At 38.1% G+C, this 27,431-nt stretch overlaps 1 long non-coding RNA gene across 1 annotated transcript; it reads right to left on the reverse strand.

The window, feature by feature from the left end:
• Nucleotides 1-3,280: 3,280 nt before the first annotated feature.
• Nucleotides 3,281-20,052, reverse strand: LOC121628936. The gene is made up of 3 exons (XR_006008301.1): nt 20,041-20,052; nt 5,342-5,346; nt 3,281-3,389 (listed from the first exon to the last, which is right to left on the reverse strand). It is a non-coding gene; the product is annotated as an uncharacterized LOC121628936 (long non-coding RNA).
• Nucleotides 20,053-27,431: the final 7,379 nt, after the last annotated feature.

The raw sequence follows: 27,431 nt of genomic DNA on the forward strand, positions 1-27,431 counted from the left end.
GGATCAAACAAAATACAATGAAATATATCTATAAAAACAAACAAAATAAAAACAGTAGCAGGCTGCCCAATTCAGCTTTGGGTTCCAATCCCCTCTTAGTCACCTTCCCAGGGAATGAGCTTGCTGAAGCCAAAGTAAACCCGTAGGTGCTGCAATTGTAAAAAAGGGTTTGCGGTCCTGGCTCTACCCTTTTTATAATCAACTACTAAGCCAGGTGAAATCAATCATTCAATCATAGAGTAGGGAGGAGAGGCCAACCTGAGGAACTTGTACTACTACAATATAAAGTCATGATTTACTGCTGCTGCTAATGCTAATGCTAATGCTAATGCTAATGCTAAGGGACGAGCCTAAAAGTTTAATCCCCTGTAATGTACAAATGAGCCCCGTGTTGTCTTTTTTATAAGTAGTGTGAAGTGCTCTGCCACGTAACATTTTTTAAACATTTTGTTGTAAACGTGCTTCTTCCACCATCTCCGTATTTTCACTCTCAGGCTCGGAATCTGGTTCAAACATAAATGGGTGAATCCCGTAATCTGCTGCTCAGTCAGGTTCGCTCGCCATCACTAAGCTGTTGATGTTTTGGAGTCGGACACACTGTGCATGCACTGGGTCAGCCCCCCTTCCGACTCTGGCCTCCCTGCGGCCAATCAGCACTCACCTCGTTAACATTAGTCAAAAGCTTGCATGAACTGTCATGAGACAAAGTTGTGATATGAGCAAAGGGACATAACAACTTCTATGTTTGATTTTTGTTGTTGTTGTTTGTTTGTTTAATAAGTTTTAAAAAAAAATATTTAAAGACACTTAGAGGACAGTGAATACACGAAAAGACCAGGTGATGACACCTATAAGCTTTTGTGTCCACCTTGAAGTAGTACTATGTAATTTTTTTTATTATTTATTAATTTTTTACCTTAGAAAATTGTTTCTGACTCGTGGGACAGAGACATTTATTATGTTCTTTCATGCAGCCGTTGTTGTCCTGTAGCATCCCGGGCCTGAGAAACCGCATTTCACAACTTTTTTTAAGCTCAGAGCATTATATGACCACTGCATTTTGCTTTACATGCCAGCAACTGGATATCAATGCTATCCAGTGGACATTCATCATATGATTCATCAAAGAAATCCAAGAGAACATTATTGGAAGAAGCGAGTAAAATAAAGATAGAAAGGGACAAAGCATATTTAGATGTTTATTGTCTGAGTGCATTAATTAATGTTCAGTGGCAGGAAACAAATGAGGAAAATTATAGCTTTAGCAGTTTTCAGTGTCAAAGACATGCAGAGCAGCTTTTCATCGGCATGCAAAAAGTTGACATGGTGTCATTATTTGGCAGCATAGTATTTTACAGGTAATTTTTCTTGTCTATCTGTGCTTAATCTGTGGTTAAACGTGGACATAAACAAGCAGTTTTGACATTCAGAAAGAAATTCTCCAAGGATGTGTTTGTGCTACAGTTTAGATTCATGGTGGGCGCCAAGCATTGAAGAAGTTCTGCCACTGAAATCCTCAATTTGTTAAATGGAAAGAAAAATAGGTCAGAAAGATCAGCTTGCTTGAACTGTTTGTCAGTAAAAATATATTGAAATGAACCCTCCAGCAGTTTTTGCTTGCACCTGCAGACAGTGTAACTATCCTTCTGACATTTGAGAATTAAAAGAAAGTCTAAATCGTGCAAGAGACAGATGGATTATATTAATCTTCCAACTCTAATAATGACTGTATCATGTATGCTGCAGCAAGAAATGCTGAGACATTGTAGGATTATTATTTTTTTCATTGTGCTATTCTGTTTTCCACTTAAAATCAGGTGCACATTTTCATATATACCATCCAGGATGCATCTTCATAACACAGCATTATTTGCGTTTCTGAATAAGCTGGATCAGCTTTTCTGCACAAACATATGCAAATGTAAATGCCCAGCTGCCTGGTAATCATCCTAAAGCAAAGTTCTGAGTGCTCAAATGTTAATGCTGACATGTTAGTTCTTCATGAAGCTCAAGGTGGAAGAAAAATGCATGAAATCCTATTATAAACTGTCTAGAGGCAGTCATACATTATCACTTCAACTGTTACCACATAAAGCTGCGTGTATTCTCCGTCTTTACACCAGCGGTGTTTGTAATTGTCCTGACAAATTGAATGGGGGTATTGGGGGTAATGTTCTCTATTGCATATTTGGTTTTGTAGGCTGACTGCATTAACAGTATGGATGCAGTGTGCATCATGAGCATTTTAAACCCTTAACAACAGCAGCCAGGCTTTAAATATACAGCTACCAACTCTTCACACATTCCTTAAATATAGAAGTATTTCTTCATACAGTAAACATGTCATGTCAGGAGTTGATATAAGTTTCTGCTGATAGTTTTCATGGTTTTCCTGAAATGGATTAACGCTTACTGCACAGTATGAAAAACAATCACTGCTTGAAGTGTTTTCTGTGCCAACACGCTGGAGCGTTAATATGCTGCCAAATGAGCCGACGGTCCATGTTGTGTTGGATTATACTGACTCACACGCTAACACTGATAAATCTCTGCTCCAACTGTCCAGAGCTGTTCGGAGCTCTTCATTAGATGTTTTCTGCCTTTTTGTTCTGTTCTCTATTAGGGCTGCCACAATTAGTCGACTAGTCACGATTATGTCGACTATTGTAATTGTCGACAACTAATTTAATAGTCGAAGCTTCGTTATTTTAAAAAGAAACCTGTAGCGGCATTTTCCACTGCCGCCTCTGCGTTTCTGTCCATGGCACACATGCGCAGTAGAGGTAATCGGGGTCAGACGTGATGTCACCGGAAGTAAAACCAGACGGGCTTTTGTATCATCATGGCTACCCGGCAACGGACTTCTAAAGTGTGGGAACATTTTAAGAAAACAGAAGAAAAAGCTGTCGAATGCGTTATCTGCAAGGCAAAACTTGCCTTCCACAACAGTACAAGTGCGATGCACGAGCACCTGAAAAGGAAGCACACTGTGGCTGATTGCGACAACGAGGAAGGTGGACCGTCGTCTAGGTAAGCTAACTGGCTAAGCTAACAACATTAGCGTAAAACTTACTTTCTCATACCGATGATGGAAAAAAAGTATTTTGTGTTGTTTTGGCCAGTGCCTTATCCTTATTCCATCAACTGTTTGCACTTTATGATACGTGTTTGTTGCTACAGGCTGCATATTTCATTAAAGGTTTAATGAACTACCATCTTAATCGTCTTTATTTTAGTTAGCATATACCTCATAATATAATCATATGTAAATTAGATGTAAAATCTAGGTTTTGTATCCAATTTATATATGATCCGATTAGTCGACTAATCGAAAAAATAATCGATGACTAATCGATTATCAAAATAGTCGTTTGTGGCAGCCCTATTCTCTATACAGATGATCCCACACGGCTTCAATAATGTTGAAATCCAGACTCTGAGGAAAACTCAGGCTTTTTCTCCCTATTTCCGCTTCTTAAGAATGGCTTCTTCTTGCCACCCTGGACCATTTCCATGGAGACCATTTCTGTTGAAGCTTGAGCCAACAGGTTGTTCAGCTGAAGGTCCAGAAGCATCTCTCGGGTCCAGTGTCAGGTCTTTCCGGGATTTGTTCATGTTTCTTAAAATTTATTAACAGCCTGCTCTGCTGTTTGGTAAAGCAACATTTTCAGAGACTAAAATTAATCTTATTTAAATAATTGTGGAAATAAACCTACCTGATTCATCTGAACCTCTTTGTTTTGGTAATACCAAAAGTAAATGTTTGTGATCTCATTACTGTTTCAACCATTTCACTATTGATGCTATATTATTAACTGTCATCTCAACCGTTTGTTCAAAAAAAATTCTTATTATCATTGTCCAAACAAAAATAATAATACAAAAAAATAGCAAAGAATAAAAATGCTTTAGCTTTATTGTTGGTGTGAACATTAAAGAATTATAGACATTACTGATAGTTTTTTTTTTTAAATAGTAAAACGTGAGAATATTTACAGTTCATTTGTGTGTGAAAAGGGAAAAACAAAGCAGGTGAAAGGAAAGAATAGAAAAGAAGAAATGAAAAACCATTTAGAAACAGAAACTGAATTGAAAACATAATCTGGCAAATCTTAAGTGTTATACAAAAACTATACATTCCAGTTTTACTGGGATAAGCATGTAAATGTATAAAGTAATTATAAATAAAAACTTAGTAATAAATAATAATTTGATATTTACAATGTTCACAAATTTTCACAAATAATAATAATAATAATAATAAAAATAATTTTATACCTATCTTTTTTTTTTTTTTTTTTTTTAAGTCAGACCTCAGGTGTATTAAAATAAGCCATGGTGAGCTGTGCAGGTATGACTCTGGGGGTGGCATCCAGGTAAGGCCAAGCAGTTATGTTCAGCTCTCAGCCTTCCCCATACCAGCCGACCTAGGTCTGACATTCTCACCATGCTTACCCTGATCTGTGTGTTTGCTTTACTTTTTCCTTGGTGGGTGCTTCACCTCATGTTATGCATTAGAAAGGTTGTGCAGTATGATGGCCGCCCAGTGCGTGTCATAACCCCCATGCTCTGGTGTTCCTCCTCCCCTTTCCCTTGTGTGGACTATGCTGTCTTCCCGTGGTGTGCACAGGAGGCATGTCCTGTGGTTAACCAGCACAGCTGAGTGGAATCAGGCTTATTGCACCTCACCTGCTTATAATTCCCAGGCTGATCTTCATTCAACGCTGGATCGTTGCTACATCATGTGGTACACTGGCTTCAAGTAAATTCATGTTCTTGTTAAACTCTTCATGTCTTTCATTTCCCTGCTCTCCTCAAAGATTCCCTGCCCAAAATCCAAAGCTGCTTCCACCTCTGTGTCCGCTCACCACACCACCCGGATCCCTGAACCTCATCTACAGCTCCGTTCAGCCGCTCTAATAAATCTGTTAAACCTACGTTGGTGGATAACTCTTTTTCTTGGGTCCAACTCTTTGTGACATTGAGGACCACAATCAGGCAAGGAGTCAGGCACAAGGAGCATCCCCATAACCACCATCCCTGTGGCCTACCTCCACATCCTTTTTTTTTTTTTTTTTTTTTTTACTCACCACAACAAATAAACTCCTTATATTTAGCCAAGACAAAGATACAGAAGAGTCCATGATTCATTCTGACACTAAATTAGAACTTAATTATCAAAACAGGTTTGTGCAACACTCAGGCAAAATGTAAATGCAGACAAGTTCAAAGGGGCAAAGGCCCACAGCCTGAAATCCAAAATCAGGTAAAGATCAATAAAAAGGCCTTAGTCAGTCAGGAACAAACTGTAATGCTCTGCCGAGGCAGCTCAATACTATACACAGTCTGACAAGGAGGGCTGTTGAAGGGCTTTCTCTGTCTATATAACCCAATATGAGCTGAAAGCCACAATCTCAAAGCTACATCCAGGTTGATGCATCAAGCTGTTAGAAAAAGAAAAATCAGCTTTTATTCCTCAGTGAGTAGAAATACTACCACCTTTGTACCTGTTCAAGTACTTATAAGCTCCAATAACTAAGTAGATAGCCCTCCAATGTTCACTAAATTTAGCATCTTCTCTCTTTTCTTTCCCCCAGTCTAGCTTTGTCATTTCAGCTAAGAGAAAGATTTAGAAAGTTTTTCACCACAGAGAGAGCAAATTTACTCATCTCAACTATTTTTTCTACAGTGTTTACATCTTGTTTCTTTTTGTGTAAGAGCATCCTGTACACATAATCTCCATCTGCTTCTATATATTCTGCTGGCATGTGATTGTACTGTTTCTTTTATATGTCAGTGCTCAAGCAAACAATAGCAAAATGCAGACACACACAATGGCAGCATTTGCAGCAACACACCATCCATTAGCTGATGGCTGGTGTGTTGCTGCAGATGCTAAGATCTGCAGAGGCCAATCAAAAGCCTCTGAGCTGGTAGAACACACACTCACCAGCCAATTTATCAGCCTATTTACCTTGAAGATCCCCTTCATGGAATTACCAAAAAGGCGTGGACCCCCACCTGCCCCGTGCTGAAACTGTGCTTGGCTCTATGCTTTCATTAGATAGCTTCTCACCATAAATGATTCTTTTTGGCTGAGTCCTGTCCTCGCAGATAAAAATTAAAAATTTACCTTCAAAAGTCTCTTTTTTTTCCTAATGGGGATGAATCATCTGCACTGTTGCATTTCTCAAATGTGTCAGGAATGAAATGTTGCAGGAACAACCCAGGTCATAGACATGAACTAACCGAGAACTACAGCTCCACTAGCCTCACTGACCTTCCTAAATGGCAAATGGACTGTACTTAAATTGTGCTTTTCTCATTTTTGAACACTAAAAAGCTCTTATACACTGCAAGTCACATTTGCCCATTCACACACACACACACACACACACACACACACACACACAACCTTCCAATTGACAGATGACAACTCTTCTCCTTAAGCCACAGCCACCTCAGTACATGGACGAAAATTGATTAAGGTGTGTCGGAATAAGTGGCTTTTTTCCCTTTGACTATAAATATATGTTTAAAAATACTGTTAATAGCAGATTTTGATGATCCTCATTCAGGACCTGGTTTCTAAATTTTGTGTTTTAAGGGTCCTAAATCACCGGTTCCATGTGAATGAAAATCTTAAGCGGATACACCTCCTAAACTCATGTGTGGCCCTAATTTTATTCACACTGGCTCTGAACAGTCAAAGCCTTAGTCCTGGGGGTTCAGGGACCCCAGCTTGGGAACACTGAACTACACCTTGCTAGTATCATGATGGACCTCGTTTTTCTTTCAGAACTGCTTTAATTCTTGTTATCCTATTAACAAGGTGTTGGAAACATTCCTCAGATATTTTGCTCCATATTGACATGACAGCATCACACAGTTGCTGCAGATTTGTCGGCTGCACATCCATGATGAGAATCTCCCGTTCCACCACATCCCAAAGCTGCTCTATTGGATTGAGATCTGCTGATTGTATTCTCCTCTGACACCAGCAAGGCATTTTGGCCAAAAGAAATAGGCCCTCGCTGGATATTTTCTATTTTTCAGACCATTCTCTGTAAACCCTAAAGTTGGTTGTGTGTGAAAATCCCAGTAGATTCTCAGTTTCTGAAATACTCAGACCAACAACCATACCACATTTAAAGTCACCTGAATCTTAAACTTCAGCAAGTCTTCTTGATAACGTCTATATGACTAAATGTATTGAGATGCTGGCATGTGATTGGCTGATTAAATATTTGTATTAACAAGCAAGTGAACAGGACTTGATGAAGGTCAGTCAGTGTGAACCAAATCAAAAAATGAATTCAAAAGCTTAAACTGATACAATAACCCCCTACCACATCATTAATAAATTACTTATTAGTCTGTAAAAGCTTCAATTTACTAATCCAGAAGATGCAGAATAATCCAAAACAGCAGATTCAAGCACAACCGGAAGACCAAGAATAGGATTTATCTGAAGATTCAGAAATAAGATCCACAAGAAAGCTAGGATTCAGGAGGGGTTGAATGGGGTCAAACATTCTTAAACAGTTCTGATCCAGTAAGTTGTGGTGAGACGTCTGCAAAAAGCATGGCAGGTGTTTTTCATGTCTGTCCATGTGTCACTGAAGAGAGTCTCATAAGGAATTCAGAGAGCAGCTGGTAAAGATGTGCTTCACCAACTGAAGGAGGTTTGTGTGCACGCTGGAGCAGCTGCATCCAGCACCATACATCAATTCTCCAGCAGCATCAAAGCAGCAGACAATGCAGCTTTGAAGTTGATAAAAAGGGAGGAAGATGAGGAAGCTGTTGTTAAAATTAAAGGTGGGACATGAAAGCTGCACAAATGTCAGGCATGCAAACTGATATCTGCAACAAGAAGCAGCAATCAGCTGAACAGACTTTTAAGACTCATTGTACAACATTATACTTTTCTTCCTGCCTAATTCATTCTTTTAAACAACACCCTGTAATTTCTTCATTAGCTTGTGTTTATTTAAGAAATCCTTAATTAGATTAGTAAAATAATAGTAACATTAGCCAAAACTAAAGCTAAATACATATTTGGTACTTATGGCATAAGATAGTATACAGGTAACCTAACTAAAAATAGAATATGAAGGAATAATACATTAGTATGGGGTCTGAAGTTTAGAAAGTAATGTATGGAGGAAAAAAAAAGACATTTGAGAAGTCAGGACAGCTGATTTAATTACATCTTATACTGGTTTTATTATTTGATTTGGATAAATACATCTGATCCATGAAACATGTCATTTGTATCTGCTTTATTCCCAAATATGAGGCTCACTACAGCAAAAGTATCTAAACCAAAAATTTAAAAAAACTGCATGTTGTAGATGTTTCCCTGCTCCAAGACACATGATTCAAATAAAATGATGACATGATTGAATGCAATCAATTACGAGAAGACTGACACTTCATAATGATACAAAAACAAAACAAAACAAAAAAAAAAACGTATGAGTGCAGAACCTTTTGCTTTCTACATAACAAGCCAATGTATCGTTAACAGGAAAACGACTCGGCTGCTCAGTCACAGTTTGAAGAATAAAGTATTTTGTCTGTGACATTCAAGAAATCAAAAATGTTCTCTGGCACAAAATTACACACTTAACCTGCCGAAGAACATAAAAAGAAGCTAGATTGAGTCCCCTTTGTTTGGTGGAAACCTGTCCAAGATGACAATGAAACACAGTGGTGGGAGTATCATGGTATGGGGCTGCACTAGTACGTTGGGGAACTGACGCAGATATAAAAGTCAATAGGCTGGATGACAAGAGCGCGTCCCTCTCCTTGAGGCGCAACTGAAGAGACATAGTGTTTTGTTTTGCTTTTTTTTATTAAAGATAAATATGACAGCTTTGATCTGGCAAGGTGTGTCACACCTTTTAAAGAAAATGTTCACATATCCGCAAAGTTGATTGGCTTTTAATAAATATAGTTTTTACTGTGCAATGCCTGTATTTACACATTAAATAAATGTTAATTAATTATATAATGCAATTCTAAGTAACTCAATTAATTTCTAAATAAAAGATTACAGTGATGCATATAATTAGAAAATAATTAGGCATACAACAGCAAACATGGCTACTTTGGGTTAGCAGAATTAAATGCTTCCAGTGCTATCCACATTCTATTGATAAATGCAGCCCTGGAAGTCAGTAACTTCTGGATTTACTCAAATCTATGATTTAAAGTCACCAGGTTACTCAGCAGGGGTGTTTTTGGGTGGGTGCACCATGTACATAATCTGAGGCTCCATGATGTAATCTGTAAGGGTTTGAGCCCAGAATTTGGGTCATTTGTTGTATTCCATCCTCTCTTTCTCTGCCCACTTCCCAGTCAAGCCACCTTCAGATAAATGTCATCCATGATCTATTATTAAAAATGCTAGTTGCATGATTTAAACACTGGTAACAAGAAAAGAAAAGTTTCAAGCCACAAGCTGTGAATCCCATATTAGCCATTAGCCCATTTAGCTAACACTTGCAGAATGATTCTGCTGCCTGTTTACACATTGATCCAAACATTGTCAGTCTCAGTTTCAAACAAGGAGTCTACAACATTAAAGATAACTATTCTGTCTTAATGCCAAAGATAAATAAGAAACAGCAAAAGCCTTTCGACCACAAAGGAAGAGGCCAAGCTAACTTATATTTTCCAGAAGGTACATCACCACCGTGTGCATATAGTGGCCTTCAGATCTGTCTGCAGCTCATATATTCTAAGAAAATTGGCACTTTAGACTGTCTGCAGGGCAAACATTAATATTATCAGTGCTTTTCCTATTGTATCTTCAAAGAGCTTTTCCAAGGTTAGCAGAAAGAAGAGGGAAAAAGTGAATTAACCAGTGACCCAGCCAAAGCAGCACGTACAGTATTTTTTCTAAGGCAGAAAATGACTTTTAAGGTAATGACAGAAGAAGATATGAAAGTCTTACTTTAAGTTATACTCAAGGACACTAAGTTTTAAACATGATACGACAAGGAACTTTTTAGATAAATTAAGCTTTCATCTTTATCTCAATAGCAATGGACTGAAAATTACTGCAATATAACAAACTCAAGTAGCAGAATTTTATACACTAATGACCTGTAAGATTTGGATCAGTGGGGTTAAATACAATCCATCAGAACTGTAAAGAAAGTTGCAATTATCCTAGCACAATGATTGACAGAACCTCCCACAGTGGAACTATTTGGTTCATGCTCTAATGAAGGGTTTGAAGTTGATCAAGCTTTGGTGCATTCGATGTGAAGCCCTTTCCTCAAGATTGCCTTTTTGCTTTTTAATTAAAATGAGCACATTATTACTGTTAAGGATTAAGCTCCCCATCTTCCCTGATTGCCTCTTTTAAATGGTCCTCCTTTCAGTATGTAGACATACATGAAGAAAAGAGAGCTTCATTTTGTCTAAAACATGGCATGAAAACAGATCTATCAGGAGCAAATGAGCATCTTTTTCTCTGTACAGAAAATGTTGGTGTGTCTGCTTTGACAGAGAGGACTGTTTAGAGCAGCACAAGCATACTCTCATCTAGTCAAGCTAGCAGCATAATTATGATGAATGTATATGTCTGTTGTCTTTTAGTTAGTCAGGCACTTTGGTACAGATTTTAATAAACCTCAGACGAAACATAATTTGAATGCCAAGACAATGACAATAATTGGATTTAAACAGTTTTGAAAACATTTCCCCTCTCATTAAACATCATGTCAAAATGATTTTATGTCTTCAGGCTTTGGTCATAATTAAAACAAACAATTCAGACATTCCAATTATAGATGTTTGAATTACAAATGTACTTCAGTCATCACATCTGCTGGTTTTATGAAAGAAATTTTTACCATGGAGACGGTTGGTGAGATGATGACATATGAATTCTAAATTATGATCTAGAACATAGTAGAGATGATTTAGAACAACATATAGAAGTACATTACATGCTGCGTTTACTGACCCCTGGACATCTGACATTTACCTCGGGAAAGGTCAGTTAACAGTAAACATTTGTAGCATTTGCTCTTTCTGTTGATACAATACAGTAAAGATGGGCAAATTTCAGGCATAGCTGTGAATGGTGATCAATCACGATTATTTAATTTAAAAAGCTGTGATTAATCTGATTCATATATATATATATATATATATATAGGAACCCGTTTATGCTATTTTCCTGTGTGTGAGAGAGAAATATGTCACATTTGCCAACAAAAATCACCGCCAAGGACTGCGCTCTACAGTTTCTCCATGCTCTACATGAAAGTGGCAGTAAATTATGTTGTGCTTCATGCCATATTGTGGTTGAACACAAATGGAAGTTTCCACCAAAAAACACTAACGGAGAGCATCAGAAATGTGCGAACCGACGAGACAAATCACTGTGACAGAATCTTTCACATACAGATCTATTGTTTGATTTTATAATGATTTGATACATAGCTTGAAGTCACGCTAGACAAATATAACAGAAAAGAAAACTTGTCTGTGTCCACAACTATCTATGTGTTCATGATTAAGAATTAATATGGCGAATTATTCAAATGTTTAAAAAAGATACAAAAATATAACGCGAAAGCCATGGGACGGACCAGAGAAAAGAACAACTGTTTATTGTAAATTTGATGCCACTATTCAGTTTTAAAAGTATCTTTTAGATATAAATGAGAAATTACATTGTTTTATAATTACTGTGGTATTTGTAACAGACTTTATAAAAAAAAACAGGTTTTGCTGTTTTTGTACTCCGAAGTTCAATGAACTTGGAATTTTTTCCTCTTACTTGTTCTGTTTAAACAACAACTTCAAGTGTTATGCTGGACGGTGCAGTATTCTTTCAGTGCACTTATGTCAATAAAAGTATTGGGATATCATGTTTAGTTATTTAAAAACGATTTCAGATGCTTTTGCAAAAAATAAAAAGGATAAAAGAACACTAAAAACCACCGCAACTTCTGTTGCAACTTTTCACAAAATCCACTGATTTGGTCCGCAGCAATCACAAAAAAGTGCAGCAAAGTCCTGGAGGGACTGAACAGGCATTTCGTCCTTATTAGCATTAGCAATGCTAATACCTACATTCTTGTCTCATCGTTGGCTGCCATGAAAAAATTCAGAAAATTTCTATTCTGCATCCACTTTCTCCATTTTTTTGCACTGTTGGGATCACGTTCACATATCGTTGATTCATTGACTGCGTGGAACAGTCCAGGAAGAGGGGGAATGCGTTGAGCATTTTTATGATTTTGGGAATAGATAAACACATTTAATTACCTACCAACGATAAAAAGTAAATTAAAATATAATCCTTGTTTGGTATCCCTGGTTTCTTTGTTGGCTCAAGGCATCTGCTGACCTTTGCCTAATGCTGAAGTCCAACTCTAGATGCATCCACAATGATTTGGATGTTAGCTTTGGACATGTGCCCAGTAGAACAGAAGCTCTAAATACAGCAGGAAAAAAAGCAGTTGATCCTATAAATCCCATGTTTGGGCTATTATCTTTTTATTTAAGGGCCTGATCACAACACCGAAAGCCACCATTATGTCTTTCATTTGCTTACGGATGTGTGTCATTCCTCCTGTTCCTGCGGAGGTCATAAATAACCACTCAACAGCTTCCTCTTCCGTAAGATAGAGGATATATTTCACTCTCTTAACTAAGTTGGCAGTAAAGATACTCAAGACTGCAGACATATATGCCCCTACCACCTAGATATTTACAAAACTGTGTTCCTGTTTCCTTCTATATTAGCCCTCTGCACATCCGACTTATCTTCCTGTCTTTTTTTATTTTCTATATTTTATTTTAACCTTATTCTGTCCAGCATCACAACATGCAGAATGATGATCTGGGAATTGTTAATTTTGCTTTGCTAAGGGGAGCTTTATGGATATTAAGCTTCTCTTTATTATTGTTCTTTATTTTTAAATTTGCTTATTGATCAATTTGCATATTAATGATGGACCTAAAAGGGGTGCAAGAGAAAGAAGAAAGTGAACAGAAAAGTAGTGTGAAGAGAAGAAAAAGGTGATAAAAATACACCAGATATAAAGCTACAGCGACAGCTGCTCAATGGACAGACTGTTGTTTTGTGGGGTTTAATCATCAAATTAAAGTTATGCTCTTGTTGTTGCTGTGATTCAGGCTTTTTCAGCTTTTCTGTTTCTGTTATTGATCCTCTTCAAAATTGACAGCGTTGTTTTCTCGCAGAGGCTGTCGGGCGTTTTCTGCTTTTTTACAGGTGTAGCAGCTGGTTGTTTGGTTTTCCTGTTGTCACGACAACAGCATGTCTCTGTGTTGGCTGAGGGATCGTTCTGGGAAGTTTGAGACAGACTGGGAAGCTGTCAGCAGCTAGGACGTACGGCTGTCCTGCACGTGTTGGCACAGAGTCAGTCATCCTGCGGAAATTCCTGCATTAGGTGCCAAAAGATGGTTAAGAGAAGCAACTTTTCCTGTGAAGTTTAGCTTGTTTAACATTATCAGCTGATCAAAGGTTTTAGTCGCTACATTCTCAAAAGTGTATTTTTTCTGATTGCATGTGATAATGAATCATTTCTGTTTGTCCCAAACACCCTGCAAAGCTCCTAATTTTCATCGTACTTATCAATTAGCACTGTGGGAAAACACAACACCATCACCGTCTCTATTAAAACCTTTGAATTGGTCACAGAGGGAAATAAATCATTGTTCATTGTCCTTGTTAAAGCTGCGTTAAAATAGCAACCAGAAATAACAACACCAATTCATATTATTTCTGCTTTTTAAGACTTTATTAGACCTGTAATAAACATCTTCGACCAATTATCCTAAACAATGGAAAGAGCCTTGAGTCAGGCAGCTAAAAATAAGTTTAAAAAGAAATCTGATGTATGTGTGCTATTGATATCAGAGTATGTTTTCTTAAGAGGGGAGGTCAGTGGAAAAAGTCTGTAAACGCAGGAAACACCTGTTCCCATTGATAACACACATGTGTAATGGTATCTTTATAGGGACCTTTACTGATTTATTATGTTCCACAGACTTATACCATCAAATCTGCATGCCTAATGCCCAAAGTTTGATCTGAACCTACAAGCAAATATACATCTAAAGCATGTGTAGAAACTACAACATAGTGCACACCTGGCAGAATGAACAGGTGTAAGTAGTGCATGTATAGACTTCTGTGAATAAATCTGTTCACGACTTCTTTAGACAAAATATCCCATTCCAAGGACAAAACATTACCGTGTCACATTAATGCTTTTCTCAAGGAAAAAAACATATCAATTAAGAGCAATCTTGTTGACAGATTACAAAATGAGACACCTTTCTGAGACACTTATGTATTAAGTGTTATAGATTTCTCCTGATCATCCTTTAGATGGTTCTACATATTGACTGGAGTACAGCTGTGCTAAACTGAACACACACTTGTCTATATAAGACTTCACATATCAGAGCAAAAACTAAGCCAAAATGAGTTTTCCCGAAAGTTCAGAGATAAAAATGTGACACACAAACAAATTTCTGCTATACTTAATGTTCCCGACAGCTCAGAGGCATCCATAATTTGGAAATGGAAGAAGTTTGGGACAATCTGGATTCTTCCTGGGGCTGGCTGGCTGGCCAAATTGGGAAGATAAGCTTTGATAACAGAGGAAACTAAGAGCATCAGATCACTCTGGTTGATTGGTTCTAGATGGTGTGGCATTGGATGTGGGGGGCTAAACAGTACAGTTTACCCAGGGCTCACTACAGGGTGGGGGGCCCTTGAAAATCCTGGAATGAAAAGTAGTGTTTGTTGAGTGTGTTTAATTTTTAAATTTTTAATGATTTGATGTGATAATGAAAGTCAGTTTGGCTGAATGGAGGGGCTGAGAGTTTGAAACATTAACAAAATTATGGATTTTCTTGAAGGGTCCTTTCAACATAGGGTCCTTTTCAACATAGGGTCCTTTCACCCCTCAGAAATTGTGCAAAATGATTGACTCCTCACCTGCACTGGCCGGTTCAGTTGAGTCACAGAGTGCTGCCAGACTGCTAAGGACAAGGTTTCCCTAAGAAAGCGAGATCTGGACACCAGAAAAGGAAATTAAGAAAGGAGAGGGAGTGAAAATTAAGTGAGGAGAAGCAGTTTCATATTAATTTCTTTGAGAAAAAGAGATGAACAGCACACCTGAACTAACACATACAGGTTGATCTAATATCTGCAGCAGTTGTCACAATATCACAATCATAAATTCATCAAATTTATTAAAAATGTCCCAGACCTCGTGGAAAAACACCGTTCAACTGATAAATATTTTACCCCTTTTCCAGTGATCACCAGTGTTGTGCAAGTTCATGCTGCTCATGAACTACTTCAAAGTTCAATTAATTTCAGCTGTAAGTCAGAACTGAGAATGAAAGACTGAACTTGAGAAACTAGAAACTAACCAACTAACCTGTTGCTGAAAAGTCCTACCCCTGAAGGCTGGAGGCAGTGTGATCTGGATCTGTGACTCTGGATCAGTCTGCATTATTTATCTGTGCATTTTATATTCAAGATTACAAATTTCCAATAAATTGCAAGTTTCTATGTCACACACACACACACATGGAAAAAGAAACTATATTGAATTGTTTGTAAGGAAGTGGTAATAGATGCTGTTTTGTTCAGCAGTAGTTATTTGTTTGCATCCACTTATTCTGATGGAAAACAGGAAGTCTTTGTCCAATGATGGCACAAATCCTGACAGGCTCCTATTTAAATGAATTATAACAGCACGACAAACAGGGTGCAGTAACAAACTGCCGTCTTGTGATTTGTGATGCTCCGAGCGTATGTCTGTGTGTGACTATACAGGCTTGTCAGTATTCATGTGTACAATTCTGATAAACACTTGTCCTGATTACACAAACCTCTGCCTGATTTGAATATAAAGACATACACACCATGACACAATGCTTTGTGAAATTATTTTTCAAGCCATGATTAGATCTAAATACAAAATTAATGTTTAAAGTGGAACACAAATAAAATGTTCTCTGCCTTTGAATTGCAGGAGCAAAAAGATAAATTCATGCCTCACTGCTCCAACAAATGGTATCTTCTCTCAATCTGTTTGAGATGCTGTTACATAAAACGATATGTTTTTCCTTCAAATCCTGTGACATGTGCTGGTGGCATGTAAGGGCTTTATTAAACAGTTATTTTCTTCATTTTAGGCATCTCACCAGAAATAACAGTCAATAAATCCCAGTTTTGTGTGAGTTTTGTGTGAGTTTCATACTGTCATCATTGAGCCGAAATAATATTAATTTGGTGCAGGTGTATTTTTATGGCTGGTTGGATCATTTTAGCTTTGAGCATAGATGCTAATAAGCATCAGTATCACACTCAGTTTTCGCATTGACTTAACATTTCAGTCAATGACTTTAATCATATTTCCATTTAGTCTGTGATCTTCTCTTCTTAATCTCAGTTTGACCAGCCACGGCAATTAACTAATTTCAAAAGGCAGCATGAAAAAAAAGCTCATTAGACTTAAAAAAAAAATACAGGGCATAAATAAACAGGCCTGTAGATGCTGTCCAAGTGCAGAGAAATTTGTTTTTACTCCCAGGGCTGTGAGAAACACTAACCCTTGCGCTGACGTATAGAGGTTTTTTGTGATTAATAAAATACTTGGCCAGAACAAACTTGCTCTTGTTCCTGCCACCTTTAGAATACAAACAAATGTCTGTGCTCTTGTAAGCTATGAATAGACCTTTAGAGATGTGTTTAACTTTGTTTAGTCACTATTAGCTTTGTTAAGATAATGACAGTTAGCTAAGAGTTGTTAGCTTTGTTAATGACTGGTAGCTAACAGTTGTTAGCTTTGTTAATGACTGGTAGCTAACAGTTGTTAGCTTTGTTACGCTAATGACAGGAAGATAATAGTTGTTAGCTGCTAACGACAGTTTTGGTTGCGGTTGTTAATGATAGTTAAGCATCTTAGGTAGTTAAATAGACATGTCATTCACAGAGAATGAAATAAAAATCAATTAAAAGAAAGTAAATTGAAAGGTTTATTAGAAGCAGACCTTGATTCGACATGTCTACATTCCAACTTATCCTGCTGTTCATGAGATTGCATTTCTTTTAATATAAGAAGATCGACATGATAGCAATGCTTATTTTTATTTTTTTCTTTTAACTGGAGATAATCATAAAGGTGACAAATGGCAAAGAAGCACTACAAGCATGAGAGGCACATAACTGCAAATAACTGACTTTAAAAAGCTGACAGAAGCCAGATAAATCCAAATTTAGCAAATGGAAGCACAGTTGGGATAAGACCCAGAGCGATGGACCAGCTGGTTCCAGGAAAAAAAGGATGTGGAAATAAACAAGCAGACTGGATCACAAGAAGAGACGACAGATAACTTGGCACAAAGCAAACAGCCAGATTAATGCAGCGTAGAGTAGGATCTGTCCTCATCTACTTCATCAGGAGGAGTGGAAATGTTGAATTCACATTCTTTAAATTAATTCAGTCAACGGAGTATTAACAAATGGAAAGTCTATTAAGGTTCAGAGTCTGGATAAAAGAGAATTGCAAGTTCTTGCAAACCATCAAATCCTACACACCATTGCAATTCTTCGATTACAAGGAATTTAGAAGGATAAAGACACATTAGAAAGAGGGAGAAGTGAGCAAACATTTCTGTATAGAAGACAATAAAGTGTCAGTTAAGGAGATAAAAATGAAGAGAAAACAAGATTTTTTAAAAGCAACAACACAAATTAGAGGACAAAGAAAACAAAGAAATGGAAAACCCTCACAGCGCTCACTGATCTGTCCTCGTCTGTTGTTACAGTCATTTGGAAGATGGGATGTCTGTTGTCCCACTTATTGCTTTAAGTGAGTGTGTGCTGTAGCGCTCTGATAAAGCACATCCTCTCTCTATGAGCTACATTTTAGAGGTCAGTACAGCAGCATCCTACTCATTTCTTATTGGTTTAATTCACAATTGCCTCTGGAGGAGTCTTTAATTATGTATACATTTTGATTAACAAGAACAAAGTACCCTTTGGGTGTAGCAAAGCGCTTCCTTCAAAGTCCCCTGACCCCTGGGATTCTTGTTAATGTACCTCATCCTTCTATGTTGTTTCCCAACCTGCCTTTACCTTTTGGGCCCCTCCCCTTAAAATATCCTGTGAAAGGGCAGTGAAACAGTATTTTAATCATGAATTTGGAAAGGACACAAACTTAAAAAGCACACAGCATCCTGATAAGAACTGCTGTTTTACAGTCTTTGTTACCCTGCATGTTGCTGGTTGGTATTATGGATATTATTAGAGATACAGAGCTCCTCTATTCTTAATGTGCTGTTAACAGTAATTTTTTCCGCTGCACACTTTTTCCATCATATCTTGTTTCCTGTGTGCTCTACACAGAAAATACTCGAGAGTATGTATCTCCGGGAAAAAAACTTAATGTGTGAACTGAAGTATTTCAAATTATCCTCAAATTTTCCACTCATTTTCTGCTGTTTTGCTTTAGGTTCTACATTCATTTTAGCCCATAGAATGGGAAAAATACAAGATAAGCAAGAGCTTCTTTAGGATATACCCAAATTTGACTCCACACAGCGATAGACCAGTTAAGTGTGATGTAGATCATTTACTCAGACATGTGTACCATGATGGCATCCTTAACAGGAATTTATGTTGTAAATCTGAACCTGTGGCGAGACATCCTTTTCTTATTATGGCCAATCTCTGGAACAGCTTACCATAAGGCTGGGGATGCACGATATATCGGCATAAATATTAGGCCGATCATTTTTTTAACATATCGGTATTGGTCTGATAAGAAAAACTGGTCAGATATTAATAGCTGATATTTATTTTCGTCTAATTGCTGTTTGTGTACATGTGTCAGGAGGACATGGGGAGTTTGGCCATGTTTGGAAATGTGACAGCGATGCAGCACTACATTGTGGGAAGTAACTGAAGCTAGAAGCAATGTCAGCTGTGTAGTAATCTTTCACCATGTCAAAAGAAGATACTCGAAAGCAGTATGCATATGTCATTTCATCCAGAAGCTCACAAACAATGGCGGGAAGCTAACGCCCGTAATGTTTGAGTCATTTTTACTTTGTACAGAATTTGATAACCTTTTGAAACAACATATATCGACATCGGTAAATATTGGTTATCGACCATAACAACAATATTAATATCGGTATCGGCCAAAATTTTCATATCAGTCCATCCCTACATAAGGCCTGTGTAAAGGTCTTTTAAATGGCTTTTTATGTTTGTTTGTTTGCTTTTTTTAATCATACAATACCCTATAAAAATTATTAAAACATAAAATGATTAATCTTACCACTTTTTATCTGCTTATTTCCTCACAAATTAAATATAAGCTCAACAACTAATAGAAGCTGTAGCTGCTTCCTACCGAGTAGACTTTTTTAAATTTAATTTATTTATTCATTTTGTTAGTCTTGACTGTTTATTGTTGTGTTGTTGTCTAGCTGTCATTGCCAATTGCCCCACTGGGGATAATAAAGCTAACCTTGAACCTTGAACCTTGAACCTCTTCAGTCAGCATTAGTTTTAAGTCTTGAAGTATTCCTTTTGTGAGATAACTTCTTCAATAATTCTTCTCAAACTTCACCGCTGAGGAACTTCTCTCACTGGCGGATTTACTCAGGCAATCACCTTGGCTTCTCATTTCATACCACATCAATTATCAGCTCTGGCTTATCATTGGTCAGATTACTAGCTGCCTAAAGGGAGGATATGGCATCTGCTGGGTTCTTATTTGTCTTAATCTTCTCCTGTGCCATAGGAAACTGGAGCACCCAGAGGAAGCCCATACAGAAAAAGAGAGCATGGAATCTCCTCACAGAAAGCCCCCACTGAGATTTGAACCAGGAAACTAATAACAGAGGAAAAAATTCCCTTAAAACCGGCTTGGCTTTTGGGGGCCACAGTAATGGTTCTTTTACCATTCTACTTCATTCCCACCTGATTCATGGTGATCCTTGGCCTCTTACAACAGTTTTTTTTGGAAGGACTGTCCCTAACTTTTTTTAATGTCTGGTTCCTTTTCATCACACTAACTTATGCTTCCTCACATTCTCACCTCCTCCTTGACCCCAAAATCATTTCCTCTCCAATATCACGGATAATTTTCATCCATTTAGATGCATCTTGACGACAAGAAGAGGGATAAGGTTTGTGGAGGAGTTAAGAGTGAGATAAGTCTTTTAGTGAGTAGTGCCACATAAAGGATGCACCAAGTTGACATAGTTAAATACAAACAGTATGCAACTTTTCTCCCTTTTTCTTTCTTAAATCTTTATCAGGTGAAAATAAAAGAAAGGTGGGCGAAAATCTCAAGAAGTCAAAGTAAACTACTACTAATATAGACATTTTGTGTATTTCCCATCACTATCTATACTATGTTGCCGCAAGCAGACCCAATGCGACACACACACTCAGGAAAAGTTTTTTAAAAAATGCTATAACACAAACTGACTTTGAACTTAATGGCAGAGCAGAAAAAGAATGGAGCTTAATACAGTGGTAAAGAGGATGAAGGGCAGGAGGTGAGGAAGTGCAGCCGAAGACTCACAAGGGAATGTGTTTGATGAGAACGGTAGACTGACATGAGACTGTTGAATGGAGCAAACTGGCTGGCATAGAAGGCAGAACATGAGATGCAGGAGGACATAAACCTCACAGTGATAACAAAGAAAAATAGATAACTAAGCTAGGAAAAAGGGAATTAGCTACCATAATGGGTGAGGGAATCTGGCAACGACTGGAAGGAAAAAAAGTGATATAGAGCGGCAGGTGTGCCAGCAGCAGGTGGCAATTAAATAGTTGTGCTTCTAGAAACAAAAAAGGAGGGAAATGGGGAGAAGAGTAACACAGAAATTTGGATCATGGTGAGAGCAAAGACCCTTGCAACCTCATTAAGTAAGTCTTGTGGTTTCCTAAGGAATTAAGACAGGAAGGTAAGACAGGTGCTGCTAACCAAATGCATTTAAATAACTGATCTACAGCAAGCTTAACTATAAAGGTTTTGTCACTTATGCCAAGGATGATGATGATGATGATGATGATGAAAAACACTTTATTCAGACATCTTAAACATAGGAAATAGTAATAATGAATAAGCAAAAAAGGAGGAAAGACATCAGCAATGACCTTAGAGAAGAAACTTCAAGAGCTACATCTTAGAGAAGCTCATTTGACTGGTGTGGGTGAATCTTACCCCTTCTTTTCACCGGGTGCGTGTGTGTGCGACACAGTTTTTTCCGACCACTGTGTCGTGGGAATCTACCCCAGGAGCATGTCAGGTGCGGAGAGCTCGTGAGTGCAGTCCGCCTAACTGCATCCCCAAGATCACAAAATGACAGGAGAACTGGAGAATCTTGTGATTGTCCACTTGCAGGATAAACATCTTGTCATCCATGGTGGAAGAAAACAAATAGTGAGACACCCTGACCGGTTAAAGATGTAATGTTTGCATGGTTCAGTGAGCGCAAATCTGTACAGGGACTTTTATTTTGAAAAATACCAGAAAATTTTACACTGTTTCTGTGTCTGATTTCCTGTCTGCCACTATGGAGTTTGACCATAAACTGTATATAAAAGATGGAGGGAGCCTCTGTGATGTCACCCACAGTTTTCTGAAAAGCAAAAGTGAAGCTCCTTTGGTGGTTCCTACCATCGCCATCTTGACAGCATCACTCCTGCCGTCGCTCCCGGAAAATACAAAAATGGGCAAAATGGCGGAGCTGAGAGGGGGGATGTGAGCATGGGGGTGGATGATTGACGCCTATCAAACTCTGAGCTGCCTGTAGCTAAGAGCTAACTGAGCCAACTCGGATGTAACGTGAACTAACTGGCTAATGACTGTAGGTGGACTAAAGCTAAGGCCCGCTGTTAGCCGGCTAAAAACTGTTTTTGTGCCACAAGCTCCCTTCTTGTCAGATATTGGATACATGTCAATCAAAAGAACACACCACTAATTTTGCCGAATTTCAAGATTAAATTATATCCTATGGATAACTCAGAAAAAAATCCACCCCCCTCACAGTTGTCATGAAGGTAAACTTGATCTATTAATCCTAAAATGGATTTTTGTACAAGGCTTTAAACATATTTATTTCTGCTGTGAAGTTTGTCTTTTTAACATCGGAGTCTGTGGGGACTTGGGGATTGTGAGATGTTCACTCCCAGATCTGGCCTCAATAAACTCTGGCTGGGTCCAGATGCATGGCTGCAGATTGCACCCACTGGCCAACAGACTGTTTGTGCCACTTCCCTCTGTCAAACAGTACAGAAATATACAGGGTGTGCAGAATTATTAGGCAAGTTGTATTTTTGAGGATTAATTTTATTATAGAACAACAACTATGTTCGCAATGAACACAAAAGACTCATAAATATCAAAGCTGAATATTTTTGGAAGTTGGAGTGGGGCTCTTTTTAGTTTTAGTATCTTAGGAGGATATTTCTGTGTGTGCAGGTGACTACTACTGTGCATAATTATTAAGCAACTTAACAAAAACCAAATATATACCCATTTCACTTATTTATTTTCACCAGGGAAACCAATATAACAACTCAAAATTTACAAATATACATTTCTGGCATTCAAAAGCAAAACAAAAACAAATCAGTGACCAATATAACCACCTTTCTTTGCGAGGACACTCAAAAGCCTACCATCCATAGAATCTGTCAGTGTCTTGATCTGTTCACGATCAACATTGCGTGCAGCAGCAACCACAGCCTCCCAGACACTGTTCAGAGAGGTGTACTGTTTTCACTCCCTGTAGATCTCACATTTGATGAAGGACCACAGGTTCTCTATGGGGTTAAGATCAGGTGAACAAGGAGGCCATGTCATTATTTTTTCTTCTTTTAGACCTTTTCTGGCCAGCCACGCAGTGGAGTACTTGGATGCGTGTGATGGAGCATTGTCCTGCATGAAAATCATGTTTTTCTTGAACGATGCTGACTTCTTCCTGTACCACTGCTTGAAGAAGGTGTCTTCCAGAAACTGGCAGTAGGACTGGGAGTTAAGCTTGACTCCATCCTCAACCCGAAAAGGTCCCACAAGCTCATCTTTGATGATACCAGCCCATACCAGTATCCCACCTCCACCTTGCTGGCGTCTGAGTCGGAGTGGAGCTCTCTGCCCTGTACTGATCCAGCCACGGGCCCATCCATCTGGCCCATCAAGACTCACTCTCATTTCATCAGTCCATAAAACCTTAGAAAAATCAGTCTTATGATATTTCTTGGCCCAGTCTTGACGTTTTATCTTGTATGGCTTGTTCAGTGGTGGCTGCTTTTCAGCCTTCCTTACCTTGGCCATGTCCCTGAGTATTGCACACCTTGTGCTTCTTGGCACTCCAGTGATGTTGCAGCTCTGAAATATGGCAAAACTGGTGGCCAATGGCATCTTAGCAGCTTCACGCTTGATTTTCCTCAGTTCATGGGCAGTTATTTTGCGCCTTGTTTTTTCAACATGCTTCTTGCGACCCTGTTGACTATTTTGAATGAAACGCTTGATTGTTCGATGATCACGCATCAAAAGCTTGGCAATTTTAAGAGTGCTGCATCCCTCTGCAAGACATTTCACTATTTTTGACTTTTCAGAGTCCGTCAAATCTCTCTTCTGACCCATTTTGCCAAAGGAATGGAAGTTGCCTAATAATTATGCACACCTGATATAGGGTGTTGATGTCATTAGACCACACCCCTTCTCATTACAGAGATGCACATCACCTGATATGCTTAATTGGTAGTAGGCTTTCAAGCCTGTACCGGTTGGAGTAGAACAACATGCATGAAGAGGATGATGTGATCAAAATACTCATTTGCCTAATAATTCTGCACACACTGAATATATTAAAATCTTTAATCAGATCAGTCACAGCTTACAAATTAATCACGATTATCATCATCATTGGGGAGTTTTTATATGCCTGAAATTTGTCCATCTTTACTGTATTGTATCACAAAAAATAAGCCAATGCTACAAATGTTTACTGTTAACTGACCTTCTCTTGGGTAAAGGTCAGATGTCCAAGGGTCAGTAAACGCAGCATGTAATGTACTTCTATATGTTTTTCTAAATCATCTCTACTCTGTTCTAGATCATAATTCAGAATTCATATATCATCATCTCACCAACCGTCTCCATGGTGAAATTTTCTGTTATATAACCAGCAGATGTGACAACTGATGTTAAACAGCCAACACTGATGAAGAAACTCTGATAAAACTGATGATATGGATTAAAAACAGGTTTTTCCTTTTATCATTGAAGTGTAAGTGTTTGTGCAGCAGTAATAAAAGTCCTACAGCAGCATCACCCAAAGTAAACACCTGTTGATAAAATAAATCATTGGCTGTTTGTTTTACTAGTTTTTCTTCACTCTTTTTTTTTTACATGAGATGATCACTTTAGTTGTAATAATAAGTTCAATATTTCATAAAATCTAGACCTAAAAAAAAGGTCTCATTTATGCCCCCTTTTCCTGGTCAGTGTTCCTGCCTGGCCCCCCATCAGAACCTTTTTAGACCCAACCCTGCATACCTGAAGTATAAACCTTGTCTACCACCAACCAACTACTGTGTCCTAAAGGTCCTGCCAAACAACAATATTTTGGGGTAAAAATGTGACGATGTGAACCTTGAACCGCTAGTTTGCTCCTTCTCAGCTGAACGATAAACAAATGCAACAAGAGAGAAAAACCAATCAGCTGATCACTGACAGTCGTCATGATTCACGGAACAACATGAGAGAAGAGGTAGGAGGCAGCTGCACAAACAGAGACGACCAGAGATCCTCTAGAGCAGACATGTTGGTGCAAAATGCAGGATAAGTTTTAAAAAAATGCAGGAAAAGTGTGGGTGTGGCTCATAATTTCCACCTTGCTGGCAAGATCATGACAAGCAAGATCTTGCCACGCATGCATTAATTGCATTAAAAATATATACACAATTAAATAAATAGTTACCGCCGTTAGCACATTATTTTGACAGCGCTAACATGTATATACATATATATAGTGTGCTTACAGTGTATATATTGAGTGTCGGATATTCTGGCACCTGCAAAACAATGCATACCGCTCCATCCAAGCCTGAACCCTTTGTAGAAACATGGCTAAAGTCACTATAAAAGCAAAACAAATAAAACAAAAACTTTAAAATTACAGTAAATAATTAGGTGCAGCATCAAATCATTATTTTCAAGAGGATTCCTCAACAATTAATTTAAACTAATAAAATCATATTGAAAACTATTGGATGCAGTTATTACACACTTTTTCTGCATTTTTTATAATAAATAAATAAAGACACAGTGTAATTTATCTTGTTTTGTTATTCTGAAACTTTTATTACCTCATTTTAAGATCTGGTGCAGATTACATGATTTATATGTTATGGTACATATAACTTTAAAAACTGAAAGAACTTTGACTTTCTTTTTGATGTGACTGTATTTTTCTTTGCTTATATTGAATTAATGGCTCTTCATGTACATGTTGAGAAAGAGCTGAGAAAGTCACATGAGCCAGCAGACAGAATAAATCAGCTAAAGTTAAAGGTCATTGTAGCTCTTTTAAACATCCTGTTGAATGTGAGAACAGCCGCTGAGTGATGAATGTTGTCACGGCGATGCTGGCTATGATCCAGAGCTTCAGCCTGGAACGTGCTGCCCAATCATCACGTTCTAACGAGCTAAAATTTTACACACATGTGCAATATCTGCTATTTTTTTAGGCTGTTAATGACAAACATTCATTTATAAATAAACAGGAAAGGAAGTATATTTGGACTGACTCCAAACATTGATCTTCCAGCTGGTGTTGGGGCAGTTAACTGAGGGCATCTTGTATCAGAGTGTGTGGGTGGACAGTGCATTCACATGTGCGCCTCTGTGGGGGCACATGTGAACTCACAGCAATCTTTCTAAGCTTCTAAAGAGTAAGCACATTGTTGAAATGCATGAAGTCTTTATGCCGTGCCTGAGTCATAGCGCTCTAATACATTTTCACAGCACTCTAATGAGGAACTGAGAGAGCAGAAAAGAGTTCATTGCTTTGCTCATGACTTTCATTTTCGATCACACTTGACAAGCTCGAGACATTCTGTTTAACCTGACAACGTCTGCATGTTCTCCTTATACCTTACTGCACATATTATGGAATCATTTGTGTTTTTGCATGACTATAAACAAGTACTTTGCAATGCTTTGTGTGTGTGCTGTTACATTACACAGAATCTGCCTGAACAGAGATGGCAGAGATGAAATGTTTCCGTGCTGATGAAAGTCAAGGAAGACAAAGCATTTCCATTTGGAAGAGAATCTCAACATGGCTGTCGTCTCTCCTGGACCCTGAGGGAAAAGTCATTTACATTGTGACTGAAATATGCATCGCAATCTGTATCCAGAGGAGGCAATGACACATTCTCCAGTGTGTGGCTGATGAGGAGTGAGGGGGAAGACTTCACATTCAGTGGCATATATGTCGTCTAGATTTAGCACACCTACTTGAAATGCAGGGTTGATATGAACATAGGTGCACCTGTGGTAGCCATATAAATATGTAATTTGTCCTTGTGTGTGATGTGGAAGGACATGGCACATTTGTCCATCTTCCCTCGAGCAGATGTACAAGTGGCAGGTGGGGTATGCATAATGAGAGACATAATAATAAGTTTATTTATACAGTGCCTCCACAGACACAAAATAAATAAGATTAAGAAGGTGAAAATAACAGTAACTAAAGAATTACACCAAAAAACAAACAGATTGCAAAGGACTATGTAAGGGTATGTAACTTTGTTCGTATGAAGCTGAATGAAAATTGATCTGCAGTCATCCAGTTCAGATCAGATAAAGATATGGATGGTCTTTACAAGATTTGCAAATGAAAGAAACTGTCTAATGCTGATAATTAAATAATTCATAGGTTGGGACACTCAAACTGGACAGAGGATGGTTTGTGTGGCTGATTCTGGTGCTGGATGGAGGGATTCATATTCATTCTGACTGAAAGTGAAACAGCTGCAGGAAACAGTTGGACAAGCAGCTTTTTAACATTAAAAAATGTTATTAAGAAATAACATTAAGAAAAAGGCATTTGATGGGAATGGTAGAGGGCTATTGTATCCAGGAAAGACTGTTTACTGGAAGGCAAAGCAGAAACTGGGTTGGTTCAAACTTTTATTGGCAGCATCATCAGACAAAACCTTTTTTGCATGCCTACCAAAGATAAATCTAAATTAGCAAATGTACATCTAAACAAGTTTCATGCATTTTGGAAACAATTCTTGTGCATCAATGAAGTTAAAATGGAACATTTTGGACATCAAAAAGTGCAGTATTACATTAAAGAACAACTCTCCA

Source organism: Melanotaenia boesemani, chromosome 18 (assembly GCF_017639745.1).
Source record: "Melanotaenia boesemani isolate fMelBoe1 chromosome 18, fMelBoe1.pri, whole genome shotgun sequence".
Lineage (NCBI taxonomy): Eukaryota > Metazoa > Chordata > Actinopteri > Atheriniformes > Melanotaeniidae > Melanotaenia > Melanotaenia boesemani.